Source organism: Gigantopelta aegis, unplaced genomic scaffold (assembly GCF_016097555.1).
Source record: "Gigantopelta aegis isolate Gae_Host unplaced genomic scaffold, Gae_host_genome ctg1965_pilon_pilon:::debris, whole genome shotgun sequence".
Lineage (NCBI taxonomy): Eukaryota > Metazoa > Mollusca > Gastropoda > Neomphalida > Peltospiridae > Gigantopelta > Gigantopelta aegis.
This window is the reverse complement of record NW_024532813.1, coordinates 53,798-74,675: the sequence shown is the minus strand read 5'-3', so window position 1 is coordinate 74,675 and position 20,878 is coordinate 53,798. Positions and strand designations below refer to the sequence as shown.

Here is a 20,878-nt window from a genome sequence, read left to right as displayed (position 1 = left end):
TTTTCCACTCTTAACAGACACATGATAAATCAGTTAACAATGAGAAGTCAACAGGACTAGTTCATTTAGCTTTATATTCTAGTAGTGATGAAGAAGATAACACAAATAATGAGATATTATAATATTTGTAAAACAATTTTATTTGTTAGTATTTGTTCTTTATATTGTAATAAAACTAAGCGAGTTAGTAATAACTTTCTATCCATATTAAACAATGGGTGTTTAATGTTCTTGTTGCTATGCCACATAGTGTTAATTGCCCACCACAATTAAAACAACATGGCCAACAGAACTTTGAAAGAAGCTAAGAGCATAAAGGGAACAAATCCTCCAATATCTCGTCGAGAAGATCATTAGAACTAGAATATATGATTGTCAATACTGGAAAGAAATGCTTTGCTCTGAGTGGTCAGATAAATTAATTGAAGGATGGATGGATTGAAGAATAGATTATATGTATCTACATCTCTATTGTGAATTCAAGTCACATGATCTTACTGATTGTCACATGATTTTCATATGTAGCTGAGCTCTTAGTAGATGCAAGCAATGGTCTCTGGATCATGTTGGTGGCGTATTTGGCGGGAACATTAAACCAACTCCATTTATTTGTCTCATATTAAAATGTTGCAGATACAACCCAGTAAAGATATCATCATCGAATTCATTAGGAAACCCTGATTACAAGTGGGTGGAGCCAAAAACACTAATAAATGCATTAATAAAAGGAGTATAGTTTTTTTATTTACTAATTACATCTGCTAAATTTAACGATCTTAAAGTCCTCAGATTTAACAAGTTCTCTTAATAATTCATACAACAATACCAATTATTAGTAAAATCAAAGTTTCTAAAATTACCACACATAATTAGGTACATGTATGCATAATTAGATACATGTATATGTAGTTATTTATAAACCATTTTTTTTTATCTGTGGTTTTAGGTATGTACGTGTGTTGGGTGCATTATACTTACGTATTGTGGGACATCAATAGAATGGTTATAAATATTTAGAACCACTCCTTAATGATTATCGTAAATTAAAGTTTAAAAACAGACAAGGAAGTAAGTATGTGGATTAAATGGATGGATGGATAAATAAATGGACAGATGGGTGAAAGAAGGGATAGATGAATGGACAGATGGATGGAATAAAGGATATAGGAATGGACAGTATCTCGTTGTCATACTCGTATTTTTCATTTTTATTAGAACTTGAAATTAAGTCACGTTGATGATTTTATAGATAAATTATTACATGAAGATAGAGTCTGTGATGTCATATTACCTCGTATCCAGGTCAGGCGCGCTATCACATGACCAATATATATAATAACAAAAGTTGTTTTATTTTTTCAGAAGAGACATATTTTAGAAGAAACAGAACAACTAAACCAAGAGTAAGTAAAGGAGACAACTGTACTTGTAAGAGAATCATTAATTGTTCTTGTATTTAGTACATGTAGTTCTCTCTATTCATTATCCATCCATTCTTACCTCTTATCTAATCACGTATCGATCCATTCATCCATTAAGGTCAGTGCTCTTGACGATGATTTAGAAGGTGAGGAATCAGACGAGGAGGAGGAACAAGTAGAGCAACGGAGATCGTTATCACCAGAGTATCATCGACATCGAAGTAGATCTCGTTCTAAATCCCCACATAGAAGGTACACTAAACTAGTACAAACGCACATGTACATGTTGCATTATAGGCGGAGTCGAAGTAGGTCTCCTAGGAGACGAAGCCCGTTCGCGGTCTCGTTCTCGGTCACGTTCACCAGCTTATCACAGAAGCAAAAGGAGGAGGTAATGAAAAATTAGTTGGTATACCACATTGTAATTCAGTATATTACCTAGTAAACTTTCAGGATACTAGCCCAGTAAATGTCTGTATATTGTACTCTATACTTATATAGTCGATCCAGATCCCCATGTAGAAGGCATTATGATGATCGTCACTCTAAACACTCACCTTCACCAATAAGCCACAGGTCAGTGAGATAAGTACAAGCTGTAAGTAATGAACTATAGTTCTTGTAGGCATAGAAGAAGATCACATAGTCCAGATCGAGATGATAGAGAAAGAAGGATAGAGAACGTGATAGGACTAGAGATAAAGAACGTGATAGGGCGAGAGATAAAGAACGTGATAAGGAGAGAGATAAAGAACGTGATAAGGAAAGAGATAAAGAACGTGATAAGAGAGAGATAAAGAACGTGTTAATGATAGAGGGACAGACAGAATATTGAGAGAAAAGAAAGAAAACGTGACAAAGAAAAGAAAGAAATCGTCTAAAAAAACCAAAAAGAAATCTGATAAAAAAGAAAGAACAGCTGAAGAAAGAGAGATCCGCCAAGCAAATGAACTTCGTGCTACACTAGGACTAAAACCATTAAGAGGAGTAATATAATATACTCACTTATAACACCTCCCTCTCTCTACACATGCAACTTAGTACAGTACAGATTATGTCATTACATCACATTGTACTATACTTATAAACACCTCCCTCTCTCTCACATGCAACTTAGTACAGTACAGATTATGTCATTACATCACATTGTACTATACTGTACTAACATAATGTATTTATTATAAATGTTCCTTCTCTTATTTTGTTTCAAATAAGCCAATTATAAAAATCTAAGTCAGCAATGTCTGTATAATATCTCAAGTACATGTATAGTCACACATAATATACATATCATATTACACATATAAAACAATAAGTGATTATATGTTACCATGGTGATGTACCTAGTACGACAGACCTTGTACTTCTCCTAATTTACGAGGTCCATGACCTTTTGAAAAGATTTGCATATATACATGTACATGTACTTGTACATATATGTTTACATCTCCATATATGGACATGTCCATATATGGAAATGGACATGTACATGTAAAGTTTGACATTTGCTTATTAACACGTTTATCCATTCATCCATCCTTCTATTTATCCATCCATTCTTATTCTGACCTTTACTGATGTTTGCCAGACTTTAATCTTTGAACCTGATGTTTTATTTTGTTGTTTTTCTTACGTAACTAGAATAGGCTGCTGTTTGAGGGAGATGAAGACGTGGGACAGGAGAGGAGAAGTACGAGAGTGCAAAATGAGAGATGTCCCTTGACGAGATTGAGGACGTGAAGAGGAATGAAAAGAAGGTTTTGGATGACCTAAATTCAAGAACAATTCAGTATTGTATACTTTTTTCTATATAATGTGATAAATCATTACTGTCCCTATTATAATCACGAATGTGCCCTCTATCTGAATGGCTGTCTGTCCATCCATTTATCTGGTCATTTATTAATTTAACTCTTTGCTCACCTTTCGCTGTTCGAGCAGACGATAGTCTAGTGTCTGTTTTGGCTGTACTCCAGACTTTACTGGTGACCAAGCATGTATGATAACTGGTTTCGTCTTTTGAATGGTAACAGACTAGTACTACTACTACTCTGTACTGGGTGTGGCAGTGGGTGGAGATTTACTTAAACTAGCCACACCCATTTTAGAAGGGGGTTGACAGGAGTGAGGTCTTGCAGGAGAAGAAGAGAAAAGAGATCGAGGGAGAGATTTTGAACTCTCCCAGTACGAGAAAAAGAGAGTTTTGGAGTAGGAATCACAAGGTTAGCAAGACTATTCTGTTTCTGTTAAATCTTCTGTATCGTTCTCCTTTGATGTCCAATGTTCCCTTGGTGATTGAGGAATGCCAGTAATATCTTCTTGCCCCTTGATCAAGTGGTCTGATTGTTCATCATTTGGTGGATGGAGTTGAGCTGACTTGTGATGACTGTATTGTTCAATAACATGAAGTTGATGTTGTTGCTTAGCTTCTTCTATAAGTTATAATACAATAATTATGTCCTCATAATTGTTTTATTTTATTACCTATTTGTTTTCTGGTGTTTTGGGGTCTCTGTAGTAGATTTCTAATTGGACTGCCTTGTTTGTCGTTAATGTCTACTTTCATAGGGGCCTCCCCATTATCCTCCTCTCTTAACACAATGTCATCATCTAAACTTAACTCCTAAAAAATAAAATGATAATATTTACTCTATTTAGTGTCTCTTTGTGTGATTACCTAATATTTATCTATCCATTTTTATCCATTTCATCCATCCATCCATTCATCCATTTTATTCACCTCAACGAAGGTATGGTTTGTAAATCTTCAGAGAGTAGCTCATTTGAGAATGAGGTCTTGTGTACCCAACATTTAGCGAGTGGGTGGAGTCTGGACTGGGGCTACGTTGATGTGCAGCTCTAGAGTGCTCTAAGAGAGAGAGAGAGAGAGAGAGAGAAGAGGCAGACAAACACAGAGACAGAGAGAACTGTGACATTCTTTTCTCTTCTAACTTACCAGGTGAAGGATGTAATCTTCCAACACTCAAATCAGATGCTAGATCATCTTTTGTCCATGATTATATTTTCTATCCCAACTAACCCACGAGGATCAGTATAGAAATATGAATCAGGTGGTCCAGTAAATCCTTTACCACCAGAACTAAGTTGTAACACAGCAACGTGCGGTTCAGGAAGAGCAACTATCCTAGCTAGTCTCTATAGAGAAATAACAGTTAATAATTATAGGAGCACAATAATAACATTGAAGCTGTTACTACTATAATATCATACAATATTAACAATAATCATGATTACAATATAGCTACATATAATATTAACATATAAAGTATTATTAGGTACTTATGCCAGTCACTCATTGTATATATACATATACATATATAATACTGTAGATGTAGTTACTACCAGCACAATACTAAGTTAATGGTATCATTGGTATGGTACAAGTACTTACCTCAGGAGCACATAAAACTAAGTCTCCAAGATCTACATTATATAATAGAATGAATACAATTGATAATAGTCTGTTTATCTCTTCATGTTGTCCATTTGTCTATCTATCCATCCATTTATCCGACATCTGTCTATGTATCTATCCATTCAACATACCAGGTTGAGTTGGTGTCATGTGACGTCTGTGATGTGGAGCTCCTGCAGAGAGACTCGAGGAGGAGCATGTGGTGAGGACTTCTTAGAAGGCTAAAGAATAACAACAAATATAACTAACAACAACTAGATCATGGACAGTTTAATTATTCACATATCAAAGGGATTACCTCTTTTTAGAGAGCACAGCCACTACATATATGTACTAGTAGGCTTTATATGAATAAACTCGATACATGCTAGAGTGAAGCATTTCTATAAAGGGTACTAGGACTACTTCTAAACCAATTTGTGACTACTTTCACTATTAGGGGTATTGTAGTGTTCTTTTCTGAATTTTTTTCTAGTACCTGGAGTATTTGAGATGAAGTATGAGGAATTCTTCGAGAGGGTGATTTAGGTAAATGAGGCAAGTTATGTCTCTCTTTGTAATATGTTAGCTGGTTTAGCTTGTAAGAGATAACTGGCTTATCTCATGATATAAGTCCCCACATGTCACCCTAGAGAGAGAGAGAGAGAGAGAAAGAACAGAGAGAGAGAGAGAGAGAGGGACAGAGAGAGAGAGAGAGAGAGAGAGTCAGAGAGAGAGAAGAGACAGAGACAGAGACAGAAGTGTGTAGGTACTATAATATCAATCATAATCTACATACTCCATTTGTCTCTGTCGTTTTCCATGCAATTTGACTAATGACATCACCGATCTTTCGATTTTTCGTTGCCACAGCAACCATCTCCAATACTCCTATAATAAAGACAAACACTATTATAGGAGTCCTCTAATAATTAACCCCTTACCAGTATTGCTATCAAGATAATCAAAGAATACAGGTACTAGACACATTAGATGTACTATCTCTGATGCTAGCAACACACAAACATTGTTGTGGAATGTGAGGGTGACTTAAGTGTAGTGATAGTAGTGGAGGATACAGTGAGGGAGGAGGTAGACATATCACTAGAATGAACTGTGTATACTATTGTGAGGAATAATAAATGTTGAATTGTTAGTATTTTTTTGTTCATCCATCTATCCATCTGCCTGTGTCTCCACCCCTCTATTCATCAATCTGATCCATGCAATATATCACCACCATTCATCCCTCTATCCATCCATCTATCCCTCCATATATTCATCTATCTATCCTTTCATCCATCCATTCATCTATCTAGTTCACATACTCATGTCCATTTCCAGTAGTTGATGACAGACATGATATAGTTCTGTGAAGTGAACAAAAAAAAAACTGTAAACTTTGATATAATAGTGGATATAATCCTCCTTCCTATATAATATATGTAAATACATTAATGTATGAAATAGATAAGTTAAGAATTGATAAAAGATTTATGAGTGAATGGATTGGATGAAGAGAACAGAGAAGATAATAACTATCATTACATTTTTGTTCATCTCTATCAATAGTTGCTCCACTGAGTAAAAGTGATGCTATTCTGAGAAGTACATGACAAGGAAGAGCAAATAGATCCTGACATAAGACATCACTATATAAAGAATAAAAAAGTTATAATAGACCAGAGAAGAGAGAGTAACTTACCCAATCTGAGTTAGTTTAGCAGTGTCTAATGTAGCCACTATTAACTCATAGGGTAATTCAAATTCTAAATAGATCTAACAGAGAAATATATCATTATTGAAATATGTGTGGCTATCCACCTATCCACTTAAGTATATACCATTAGTATTAATAGTAACTTACCACTACTATTAATAGTGACATATTACACTTACCACTACTATTAATAGTGACATATTACACGTACCACTACTATTAATAGTAACATATTACATGTACCACTACTATTAATAGTAACATATTACCTTACCACTACTATTAATAGTAACATATTACACCTGTTCTAACTCTAATGATCTCTGTTCCATTAGTCTCTGTAATGGAGGATACTAAAAGGCTCTCTACCTTGTCTGTGTGTAAGATGAAACAAAAGAGAGAAACAATGGAGTTATTAACATATTATATATTAACAAATTAACTGACTCACTTTATTCTGTACTCATTCTCAATTTTCAAGTCATCTTCTAATACATTTGCTAAATGAATTAATCTTCTCTTGTCTAAATCTATATACATAATATGACATAATATGACATAATATAACATAATATAACATAATATGACATAATATGACATAATATGACATAATATGACATAATATAACATAATATGAACATAATATAACATAATATAAACATATACAATACAGTACAGGCTGTATTATACTTACCATGTTGTGAGTATATTTTAATGGAAATTTTTGCCATCAACTGAGTAGTCTATTAAACAATAACACACATTATATATATTACATGTTTATAATAATAATTTTAACATGTTATATTAACAATGATGTACATACAAATTGATGATCTTCATTTCTTACTTTCTCTCCAAGACACCAGTTACTAAGAGGTTTTGTAGTTAGTAGGGACAAAGACAGAATGATATTGTTTTATGACGCTATGTAAACAGAGAAAGGGAGGGAGAGAGCCAAAGAGGAAGGGAGGGGAGACTGAGAGAGTAGGGAGGAGAGAGGAGGAGAGGAGAGGAGAGGGAGAGAGAGAGAGAGAGAGAGAGGAGAGAGAGAGAGAGAAGAGAGAGAGAGAAGAGAGAAGAGAGAGGAGAGAGAGAGAAATGATAATGATTTATTAACTTCTCTTACCACAGGATGTGAGGTAGCAGCTGAATTAATAAAAAACTGTTGTACTTCTCTTCTCTCTCCAGCTATATGTGATGATGTAATAATGATGTCATATATAATGGAGTATACCTGTTTATTAGTTGACCATCTAACATCCACAAGTGAGAAAAAGGTCAATAACATGACAACGATCTATTTAAAAGATAAAGGAGTAACATTGTGAGATAATGATCACTAGTGTACTTACATGAGGATCATTGACTAGTTTTAGATTGCCAGTAAGTGTAAGAGAGAGAAGATGTATATGTGAGATTCTTTTTAGTTCTTGCCAGTCTAGAGAATTATCTGATAATACCAGTGAACCTAATGCTGGAAAACGTGATAATCCATGGAGACATTTAACCTGTTAGAGAGAAACATTAATACATGTAATTAATAAATTTAATTCTATGTCAGTCAAATTATGTTTATCATCTATCTCTCGCCTATCCACCCATCCATCCATCCATTCATTCATCCATTTATCTATTACCCTATTTCCAGATAGATCAATATTCCATAGTTCTCTATTCCACTCAATATTATTAATAGTATCTATTACATTATCTTGTAATATCAATGTATGTAACTTAGGACACTCTTCTAAATGTTCAATACAGCTGTAATATAATATAATGAAGAGATAGATTGAAAAGAATATATTAATAATAAGAGAATGAAATAATGACAAAGTGTTACATGAAGACGACAAAACATAGGATTATTTGTAGTGTTACCATAGCAACCAAACAACAATCATTTCTTACTACAGACTACTATGTACTTACCTATCTTTCTTCCTGACAGATCTAGATACTGTGTCTGTTCAATAGGACCATGTACTAACTTTCGAAGTAACTAGAGAAACAAGTATAAACTGATCATAGTCACTACAGTATTATACAGTTAGTATTTATAGAAGGTTAGTACGTCTTACTTGACTTGTGATATGCATCTTCAGTATTACATATTCATCATCTAGTAGTATAATGATATGGAGTTGATAAAATGACAGAGAAAAGAAGAGAGGAAAATGTTAACAAACTCAAACAAGTAAGGCCCACCCATATAAATAATTTTAATTATATCCAATAATAATGAATACAATTAATTATTCATATTCCTCTATATACCACACCATATATAGGATATTACTATCTTATGTTACCTACAAATAGGTTGTGATCATACTGATAATCTGTACCAACTAGCAAGGATATCCCATAAATGTACCTCATATTATTAAAAATTTTGTGAATTGATTGATCAACAATAACGAACGAAATAACAAATTAAATGATAAATAAAAATTAATTTTAACAATTTATAATTATTAATAGAATAAAAATAAACAAGCAGAAATTAAAAAGATGTAAATTGTCTCAATAGATGAAGATCTCATGAGTATAGTCAAAGAAGGTCTCCAGAGAATCTATTAATTACTAATTAACAAACTAAACTGGTTGGGCGGGAAATATCATCAGCACGCACATAGTAAGGAACAGCAAACGCGTGACCAATGGCGGGAAAGTACCAGCACGCGCATCATAACAAGTACAGCACAAAAACACTTTAATAGATTTTTAATTAATTTTTGTAAAAACTGTTATAGCTTTTTTTTCTAAAAAGGACATTAATAATAATATGATATAAACAAAGAATTAATAAAAACTATTTTTTTGTAAAGTTAATTGTAAAGAACAATGAACAATATGTAAAGAACAATGAACAATAATAATTGAAATCAGTGATCAATATAGGTACAATATACAACAACAATAATGACAAGTAAACTGATTGTATTAAAACTAAAAAAATCAATCTTAGTGAATTAACTCTAAATAACTTTGAAATTTTGACAAATAATTTTAGTAAAAAAAGTTTTTGACAAATAATTTTAGTAAAAAAGTTTTTGGGAGAATTTCAATATAACAAAATTAAAAACAATATATATAAAAACATATATTATAAAGAAAAACATGAAAAAGAATTAAAAAAATAAAAGACAAGAAAAAAACTGAAAATAAGACAGTCTCAGTAGTTTGAAGAGTCACCAAAAGAGAAGAGAAAGTTCCCAAGAGTCCAGTCAGTCCACAGTAAAGAACATAGAGGGAGAAAGAGAGAGTTATTTGTAACAACTGGATCACTAAAGAAGAATAGATGGATTAATAGAAAGACAGCTCACCTTTTCCAATAGTGCTGCTCCTGCAGGGAAAGAAAGAAAGAGTAGTGATAACTGAACTGGTAGTGAGAATGAATGGATAGAGAGTGAAGAGAGACAGAGGAAGTGAAAAAGGACAACCAACCTACACACACGCATAGCACACACACACACGCACCCTACAAACCTCTCCCCCACCACCGGGGGGTAAAAAAAGAGGGGGGTTGGTGGGGGGGAGAGGATTTGTAGGGTTTTATGTGAATGTGTGTATGGTGTATTATAGGCTAGATAGCCCAAAAAAATAAAAAAAAAAAAAATAAAAAAAAGAAAGGAAAGAAGGCTTGAAGGAAGACAGGAAAGAGTGAGCAGGAGAGCGACTCATCTTTTACATCTAGAGAACATCAGAGAACAGTCAAGAACATCAGAGGAGAACAGTCAAGAACATCAGAGAAGAATAGCCAAGAACATCAGAGAAGAACATCAGAAAAGAACAGTCAAGAACATCAGACCAATCACGATAAGAGCTTCCAAATTGGGTCCTGTAGAAATGAAGACTGTGAAGAAATCATTTATTGAAAAATGAATTGACAAAAATAAAAAACGAAAAAGAAAAAAAAAATAAAACTGATAATAAAAAAAGAAAAAAGATAAAGATGACATAACTAAATAAAAAGATGATCCAGCGAAGACACGAAGCGACGAGGTGAGTCGATCCAACGAAGTAGAAAACCTAGAGGGAGAGACAGAGAGAGAAACTGGAGAATGGACGAGAGATGATGGATGGAGCGATAGCTCACCTTTTTTTAACAGTGCTAACGAAAGCTTGCAAAATGGAGTCCATTTTATAACATCAAGACATCTCTGTCATGCTTCAATTTGACAAGTAGTCAGTAAAAACTTGTGACAAATTTGGCGGAAATACTAGCACCACCACACACGCGTGACCAACATTAATTGATTTTTAATTGATTTAATTAACAACTAATTACAAGTCTTATATTTTAACTATTGTACTATTAACAGTAAATATAACAGCTTTATCTTTGAAATGTATTGTTATAAATGATCTTGATTGAAACAAATGTTATAATTGATAAAGAATTATATAATATTAGTGACATTATTGATAAGAATCAACAGTTGACAATATAATATGTTATACTAACCTGCTTTCTTGACCATTAAAGTCTTTTATATATGTATAATGAATACCGTTAATATATTGAGATACAGACTAAGACATGACTTATGCTGTTGTCCAGCACTGGCAGCAAATTTATCATAGATAATAATAACATAGATAATAAACATAGTTTTTAATTTTTATTCATTTTAGGAAACTATCATGATGTTTTTATACCTTTTGACTTGTCATTGCAATATTTTACAAACTTTGACATTGATCAGTAACAAACTTATATTTGTTTACATTATACCAGTATTATAGTCTACAGTCATTACTTCTAGATACATCAAATAGTTTTATCATCTTTAATACAACAGTACCTGTATAATAATAATATTGTTATAGAAAACTATTATTTAACTTACCAATATTATCAAATGACCACAACATGATAAACTAGTATGGATGTATATAGTTTTAATTAAATCTTTCTTGGTCGACTACTACCACAATATCTTACAGTCTATATTCTTTAGCTGTTCGTACTCTTAACAATTCTCTCTCTCATCTTCTGTACAACCTATCTAATGATAAACAAAACTCTTCTAAGTTAGTTTCAACATACCCACTGTTTAGAAGGAACAAATGACCATAGGGAGAGAAAGAGAGAGAGTCAGAGAGAGAGAGAGAGAGAGAGAGAGAGAGAGAGAGAGAGAAAGAGAGAGGTAATAATGATTTATTAAGTTCTCTTATCACAGAGCGTGTGGTAGCAATAGAATTAGTAAAAAAACTATTGCACTTCTCTTCTCTCTCTAGCTGTATTTGATATGTATGTAATGATGATGTCATATATAACGGAATATACCTGTTATTAGGTGACCATCTAACATCCACAAGTGAGAGAAAAGGTCAATAACATGACAACGATCTATTTAAAAGATAAGGGAGTAAATAACATTGTGAGGTAATGGTCTTATATTGACCCAGTAAGTGTAAGAGAGAGAAGATGTATATGAGATTCTTTTTAGTTCGTGCCAGTCTAGAGAATTATCTGATAATACCAGTGAACCTAATGCTGGAAAACGTGATAATCCATGGAGACATTTAATCTGTTAAGAGAGAACATTAATATATGTAATTAATAAATGTAATTCTATGTCAGTCAAATTATGTTTATCATCTGTTTCTCCATCTATCCATCCATCCATTCATCCATCCATTCATCCATTTATCTATTACCCTATTTCCAGATAGATCAATATTCCATAGTTCTCTATTCCACTCAATATTATTAATAGTATCTATTACATTATCTTGTAATATCAATGTATGTAACTTAGGACACTCTTCTAAATGTTCAATAACAGCTGTAATATAAAATAATGAAGAGATAGATTGAAAAGAATATATTAATAATAAGATAATAATGAAATAATGACAAAGTGTCACATGAAGACAAAATATAGGATTATTTGTAGTGTTACCATAACAACCAAACAACAATCATTGTTACTATAGACTACTATGTACTTACCTATCTTTCTTCCTGACAGATCTAGATACTGTGTGGATAATAGTCATTACAGTATTGTACAGTTAGTGTGATACACATTTTCAGTATTATATATTCATCATCTAGTAGTATAATATGGAGTTGATAAAAGTGACAGAGAAAAGAAAGTAAAATATTAAAATCATCAAGCAAATAAGACCACACCTATATACAATGAATAAAATTAATTAGATCTGTATAATACAATTATCAATTATGATTTTCTAGCGGTGTATATCTTGACTTCTCTTTCTCTGGGCCAACTACCATTATAATTTCTCATTTCTAATATTAACATCTGAAATATAACAAAAATAATAATAATAATATAATATATTAATTCATCATAATACCTGTTCTCATAAATATCAACATCAGATAAAGTCTGATCTAGATTAGTAAGTTTAAAGTCACAGCTGTTTATCATGTAACGTTGCCACAGTCTACACTCATCAGTTACTGGTATATTAAATAGTTCTCTTATTTTCTGTATAGCAGTATCTATAATAATAGTTTAATAAAGTCATGTAGTTAATATAAACTTATTCTTACCAATAGTGGTTGCTCTACTAAGGTAAACATGTTTGACATCATTGATATGTGGATACAAAGATACTGTAAGTTTAAGCAGATAGACTTCAACTTTCAAATGTTTTACATAATTACCATATTCTACAACATTCCTAATAGTAAATAATAATAATAATAATAATAATAATAATATAGAATAATAATAATAATAATAATAATAATGAAAATGCACTAAAGTGCTTAACCTCGTTGCAGTCTTATCCAGAGACTTTCTTTTTTCTATATATAGCCTCCTCAAGTGACATAATCCACGTGATGATGACTCGCATTTCTCTTCAATCAAAGGGACAAAAGCTTTGCCTTTTAGTGCATCTACTGGGTACTTTGCACTCTAATTGACAAAAGGTCTAATACTTTCCAACTTCTTAGTAAAAGTTAGTGATTCTCCAATGACAGCTATGGTGCTAGTATTTTTTAGTTCGCGCTCAATGAATCGACAGAGATAACTGCCAAAAGTTAGTAAAACTGTCATAACTTTCCAAAGAAGTATTTTTGCAAAAATTCTCACTTTAAAAAGTTGGAAAATGTCATAAGCTATATCCAGAGGGTTTTTATTGAATTCTTGAGTGTTCACTGAAAGCTGTGCTTTTTTTCAAAGGTTTTTTCAGACTTTTAAAGCTTTTTGTTCTTTTGACGCTCCTTTTGGCAGTATTCTTATGAAGTACAGAAATTTTGCTACCCTCCACTAATAGTTTAGTGGCTACCAGTGCTGTATTTGCCGAGTTAAAGCACTATTTGCCCGAGTAACAGACAGACACACTGACAGACTACTCGCTATGCACCCACGCACAGCAAGGTTAATAATATAGGATCCGGATAATACTATCTTTATCTTACCTACAATAGGTTGTGATCCTACTGATAGTCCATACCAACTAACAAAGAGATCCCATGCTGATTTAGGGAGTAAGGCATAGTCTAAGTCCTCCATTAGATGACCTTTTAATGTGTCAGATTCAATATCTGTATAATGAATGAAGTGAAGGATGTAGTTTCTGAAATGACTAATTTGTTACCTTTGAATAAAATTTCCATTATCTACAGGACCAGGATTAGCAGCTTCATTACCAGCATTGTATTGATCCATGGAGTCAAATCCAACATATTTCTTCCATTGTTTGAACCATTTTTGATCAACCAAATACCTATTAAAATAAAGATAGAGAATATTGATAAAAGTCAAATATATTAATTTTTACCAACTATCTCCTTTTTTAAACTGTTGTGTCAATAGTGGTTGTATGGTTTGTTTCTGAACTTTATACAAAGATTGCAAAATATTTATCGTTTCATCTTTTGACTTCAGAGTACTTTCAAGTGTTTTATTCAACAATGATATATCTGATTGTAACTGTACATTCTCATCTGTCAGTGACTTGACTGTCCTGTTTGCTTTATTTAGTGATGCATTAATTTCAGTAAGTTGTCGTTTAAGATCACCAAGTTTTTGTTGAAGTTCTACAATTTCACTTTCTTTCTTTCCAACTACTTCTTGACAATCAAACAGTTGTTTTTGCAATTCATTTCTCTCAGTCTAGCCACTTCTCTAGCTTCAGATATTTGTTTCAGATACTCTTTAGACTGATGCGCTTGAACTTGTATCAATTTAGATTGTTCAGTGATTTCTTTTTGTTTAGCAAATAATTTTGTCAAAAGATTAGTTTTCTCAGCTGTCAGCATTCTCTCAATCATCATGAACTTGTTTTGTTCTTTTCTTTGATTTTGAGCAACATCTTGTAAGTGTGCTAGCTCATTTTCAGTTGATGTTTTGGTCTCAATTAGCTGTCTTTGAAGATTTACATTCTCCAGTTCTTTCTTTCTCAACTCTTCCAATGACTCTTTCTTTATTACTTCAGCATTTGCAGATACTTGTTTTAGATTTTCGTCGGCTTCTTTTAATGCTTGTTCTGACTTTTGTACTTCATCTCTTAAATGTGCTAGCTCATTTTCTTTTGACAATCTCTCAAATTGAAGTAGTTCCTCCAAATCCACTGATCTCTTGTAAAGTCTCTAATTTGTTCTTTAGAGGTGTGAGTTCAATATCCTCAATACACTGAATTGCATTCTTAATGGCTGGTCTGTTGTTAGGGTTATTGTCAAGACATTGCTTTGTAAAAGGATAGAGTGGATCATTTGATATATGTTAGTGTAGTTTGATCTTCTATTCCACTCTGAGACCAGATCAAAAGATCTTAGTCCAAACCAACCAGTAGTCAGGACATATTGATCTGTAGGTTCAGGCCATTGGTGTGTGAAGACATGGAGGATGAGACAACCATAGGAGAAGACATCTAATTTGTGGTTGTAACTTGGATTGTCAGAAAGTGCTTCAGGAGGCATCACAACAGCATTACCTGGTCCTTTAGTGAGTTTTTGCAGTTTGAAGATGTCTGCCATTCTGGATACACCTAGGTCAGATATCTTGGCTATAAAGTTAGAGGTCAGCAATATGTTATTGGCTGTGAGATCACGATGGATAATGGGAGGTCTCTTACAATGAAGATAATTGAGACCCTTTGCAACATCAAGAAGAATGGAGTACTTGATTTTTAGTGGAAGATCTTGATGTGTTTCTAAACACTGTGTTAATGACAGAGGAAGATACTCCATTACTAATATAGGTAGTCGAGAATGTTGAGAGAAATAGACACCCATTAACTGGACAATGTTTGGGTGACGTTGTTGACTATGACAGAGACACTCTTCAACAAACTTGTCTAATGTTTCATTCTACAAAGAGATAACAAGATGTAGTGATCATTTCATCATTAGCTAGTATATGTACCTGTACAATAGCTTCATGTAGAGTCTTTCCAGCACAAACCAGTCCACTCACTCTAACCTCAACTACCACACCATAAGCTCCACGACCTAATTCTTTACCAGTCTCCTCTACATTATCCAGTGATAAAGACTGAAGCTGACTTTGTAGCCTTTCTGCCATTTTTGTTACAAATGTCTAACTCCCACACTACTCTCCCAACCCACATATATAAAGGGGGAAGGAAGTTTACACAAGCATAGGCGTATCTAGGTCGCTAATAGTACTAGGGCTTATTAATTATTCATCATTATTAATTAGTAGTTATTAATAGTTATTAACAATTTAAAACCTTTACTCAACCATGTACATGTACATTAACTTCTGGTATTGTGTTTATATCACTACCTAAACCTTGTGGACTCTCTAGATCAACACCATCACCATCTGTATCTGTGCAGTACAAGAAAAGTAGAAAGAATAACTTCAAACTGCTTTGTTATTAGATTCACACCTAACCATCTTGATCATTTAATCCTCTAATTTCTCTGTCAATTTCTTCATTGCTGTCATTTCCACTGTCGTCTTCCTCACTCTCTGGAACATTGTATGCTTTTTTGATGGACCTACACCACTACTGCTGCTATTACTAGAAGCCCAAAAGCCTTTAAGAGTTCTTTTCATGTTGGCACTCCAGTCTGACTCAGATCACAGTTCACAAAGTGTTCAAAACTCACTCAAAAGAAACTATAAGGCAAAAACTCTACAATACAGGTGCTAATTGCTAACTGTGAAGTCATACATTTGGACTGGTATGTGTTAGTGGTTAATCTTCGTGTAAATAAACAGATTATTAATTTAATTTTGGTTAAAGCAATGAATTTTTTTTGAAAAAATATAATTAATTTTGGTCTGAGCAAGTTTACCGGGCAAGCCCGTGCTGGCCCGGGTCTAAATACGCCTATGTACACAAGGTTTGTTTATATGTAGCAGCTACTATAGCAGATAGCCAATGAAACACAAAATTGTATTTTCACATAATGTTGCCATAGTTTATACTCATCAGTTATACTAAATCTTCTGTATAGCAATACCTATAATAATAGTTTAACAAAGTTACCTGTACAATAGCTTCATGTAGAGTCTTTCCAGCACAAACTAGTCCACTCACTCTAACCTCAACTACCACACCATAAGCTCCCCGACCTAATTCTTTCCCAATCTCCTCTACATTACCCAGCGATAAAGACTGAAATTGACTTTGTAGCCTTCCTGCCATTTAGTCTATAACTCCCACACTATTTCCTAACCCACAAATACCCCACCTACGAAGTTTACATTTGTGTAGCCAATATCAATGTATAACAAAAATACACTATTATTCCAATTATTGGATTGTAATTATACACTTTGAATCTAAAAATACTGCAATATCTTTGTCAATAAAACTAATATATAAAAATAACAATACTAATAAGTTTAAGAAGCAACAAGATTTTATTATTTGAAAACAAGTGTTTTATTAAAATGCTAGCATAGTTTTTTTCTCCCAGTCACACAAGTCATCAAGATCTACAGCAATACAACAAGGAGATTGTAGAAGGTATCTTTATATTTTTATTTGTATATTTGTCAATGAAACTACATATATTAAAATAACAGTTAAGAAGTAATGACATTTTAATATTAGAAAACAAGTGTCTTAACTAATATACTAGTACAGCTTCTTTCCCAGTCACACACCCACACAAATCCATCAAGGAGATTGTAGAAATAGATATCCTTTTTTTCCCATGTAAGACCACACCCACATATAAAAATTGACTGTTATAGTAAAGAGATAACTTCACATCATATACTCATAGAATAATTTATCTACTTATTAAATTGTTTTGTCCTTGCCACCAATAGCAACCATCTCCAATACTCCTATAATAAAAACACACTATTATAGGAGTCCTCTAATAATTAACCCCCTACCAGAATTGCTATCAAGATAATCAAAGAATACAGGTACTAGACACATTAGATGTACTATCTCTGATGCTAGTAAAACACAGACATTGTGTGGAATGTGAGGGTGACTTAAGTGTAGTGATAGTAGTGGAGGATACAGTGATTGAGGAGGTGAACATATATGAACTGTGTATACTATCATGAGGAAAAACAATATAATAAAATGTTCATTTGTCAGTGTAGTCTGTTCATCCATTATCTGTCTGCATGTGTCTACATTTCATCCATTAATCTGATCATATGTCCATTAAAACAAACACATCATCCATCTATTCCTCATCTATTCATCTATCCATCATTTCATCCATCCATTCATCTATCTAGTTCAGGTACTCATGTTCATTTCCAGTAGTTGATGACAGACATGATATAGTTCTGTGAAGTGAACAAACTAAAAACTGTCAACTTTGATATAATAGTGGATAATAATCCTCCTTCCTATATAATAGATGTAAATACATTAATGAATGAATAGATGAATTAAGAATTGATAATTGATTTATGTGTGAATGGATTGGATGAAGGAAGATCAGAGAAGATAATGACTATCATTACATTTTGTTCATCTCTATTAATAGTTGCTCCACTGAGTAAAAGTGATGCTATTCTGAGAAGTACATGACAGGAAGAGCAAATAGATCCTTACATAAGACATCACTATATAAAGAATGCAAAGTTATAATAGACCAGAGAAGAGAGAGGAACTTACATGATCTGAGTTAGTTTAGCAGTATCTAATGTAGCCACTATTAACTCATAGGGTAATTCAAATTCTAAATAGACTACAACTACCACTACTATTATTACTACTATCGGCATGCGGGATGACATCTGGCAAGCAATGACTACTATTACTACTACAACTACCACTACTATTATTACTACTATCGGCATGCGGGATGACATCTGGCAAGCAATGACTACTATTACTACTACAACTACCACTACTATTATTACTACTACCGGCATGCGGGATGACATCTGGCAAGCAATGACTACTATTACTACTACAACTACCACTACTATTATTACTAGAACGAGAGATAAACAATGGAGTTATTAACATATTCTATATTAACAAATTAACTGACTCACTTTATTCTGTACTCATTCTCAATTTTCAAGTCATCTTCTAATACATTTGCTAAATGAATTAATCTTCTCTTGTCTAAATCTATATACATAATATGACATAATATGACATAATATAATATAATATAACATAATATGACATAATATAATATAATATAACATAATATAACATAATATAACATAATATAACATAATATAACATAATATAACATAATATGACATAATATGACATAATATGACATAATATAACATAATATAACATAATATGACATAATATAACATAATATGACATAATATAGACATAATATGACATAATATAACATAATATAACATAATATGACATAATATGACATAATAATGACATAATATAACATAATATAACATAATATGACATAATATGACATAATATGACATAATATAACATAAAATATAACATATGACATAATATGACATAATATGACATAATATAATATAACATAATATGACCATAATATAATATAATATAACATAATATAACATAATATAACATAATATAACATAATATGACATAATATAAACATAATATGACATAATATGACATAATATGACATAATATAACATAATATGACATAATATGACATAATATGACATAATATGACATAATATAACATAATATAACATATGACATAATATGACATAATATGACATAATATAATATAACATAATATGACATAATATAATATAACATAATATGACATAATATAATATAACATAATATGACATAATATAATATAATATAACATAATATGACATAATATAACATAATATAACATAATATGACATAATATAACATAATATGACATAATATGACATAATATGACATAATATGACATATATGACATAATATGACATAATATGACATAATATGACATAATATGACATAATATAACATAATATGACATAATATGACATAATATAACATAATATAACATATACAATACAGTACAGGCTGTATTATACTTACCAATGTTGTGAGTATATTTTAATGGAAATTTTGCCATCAACTGAGTAGTCTATTAAACAATAACACACATTATATATATTACATGTTTATAATAATATTATAACATGTTATATTAACAATGATGTACATACAAATTGATGATCTTCATTTCTTACTTTCTCTCCAAAGACACCAGTTACTAAGAGGTTTTGTAAGTTAGTAGGGACAAAGACAGAATGAGTATTGTTTTTATGACGCTATGTAAACAGAGAAAGGGAGGGAGAGAGGGAGGGAGGAAGGGAGGGGAGAGAGAGAGAGAGAGAGAGAGAGAGAGAGAGAGAGAGAGAGAGAGAGAGAGAGAGAGAGAGAGATGATAATGATTTATTAACTTCTCTTACCACAGGATGTGAGGTAGCAGCTGAATTAATAAAAAAACTGTTGTACTTCTCTTCTCTCTCCAGCTATATGTGATGATGTAATGATGATGTCATATATAGTGGACTATACCTGTTATTAGTTGACCATCTAACATCCACAAGTGAGGGAAAAGGTCAATAACATGACAACGATCTATTTAAAAGATAAAGGAGTAACATTGTGAGATAATGATCACTAGTGTACTTACAATGAGGATCATTGACTAGTTTTAGATTGCCAGTAAGTGTAAGAGAGAGAAGGTGTATATATGAGATTCTTTTTAGTTCTTCCAGTCTAGAGAATTATCTGATAATACCATTGAACCTAATGCTGGAAAACGTGATAGTCCATGAAGACATTTAACCTGTTAAGAGAGAACATTAATATATGTAATTAATAAATTTAATTCTATGTCAGTCAAATTATGTTTATCATCTATCTCTCGCCTATCCATCCATCCATTCATCCATCCATCCA

General features: G+C 32.3%; 1 pseudogene; it reads left to right on the top strand.

The window, feature by feature from the left end:
* Positions 1 to 279: 279 nt before the first annotated feature.
* On the top strand, positions 280 to 3,161 carry LOC121391218 (annotated as a pseudogene).
* The last annotated feature ends 17,717 nt before the right edge of the window (positions 3,162 to 20,878 follow it).